Raw genomic sequence first — 209 nt, forward strand, 5'->3', positions numbered from 1 at the left:
TGCAAGTATTTTGTGGTATCTGGGGTATGCACGCCATCAACCACATATTAAATATCCCGATAGAAGTTTGTTGCATACAACAATGGATGCAGCTGATAAAGCAGATCAAAAAGATCTCAATAATAATATAGAAGTTATAGATAATTGAAATACAAGTTCAAATTCGTGAGAGGCAAGGGGACTCACGAAAATCAAGCACCCCAAACGTG

The 209-nt window shown here is 37.3% G+C and overlaps 1 protein-coding gene across 1 annotated transcript in view; it reads right to left on the bottom strand.

The window, feature by feature from the left end:
• Nucleotides 1-209, bottom strand: part of LOC108758260 (retinoid-inducible serine carboxypeptidase) — a 19,779-nt gene that overhangs the window by 14,571 nt on the left and 4,999 nt on the right. The window lies entirely within an intron of this gene.

Source organism: Trachymyrmex cornetzi, unplaced genomic scaffold, assembly GCF_001594075.2.
Source record: "Trachymyrmex cornetzi isolate Tcor2-1 unplaced genomic scaffold, Tcor1.1 scaffold1559, whole genome shotgun sequence".
In the NCBI taxonomy this organism is placed as follows: Eukaryota; Metazoa; Arthropoda; class Insecta; order Hymenoptera; family Formicidae; genus Trachymyrmex; species Trachymyrmex cornetzi.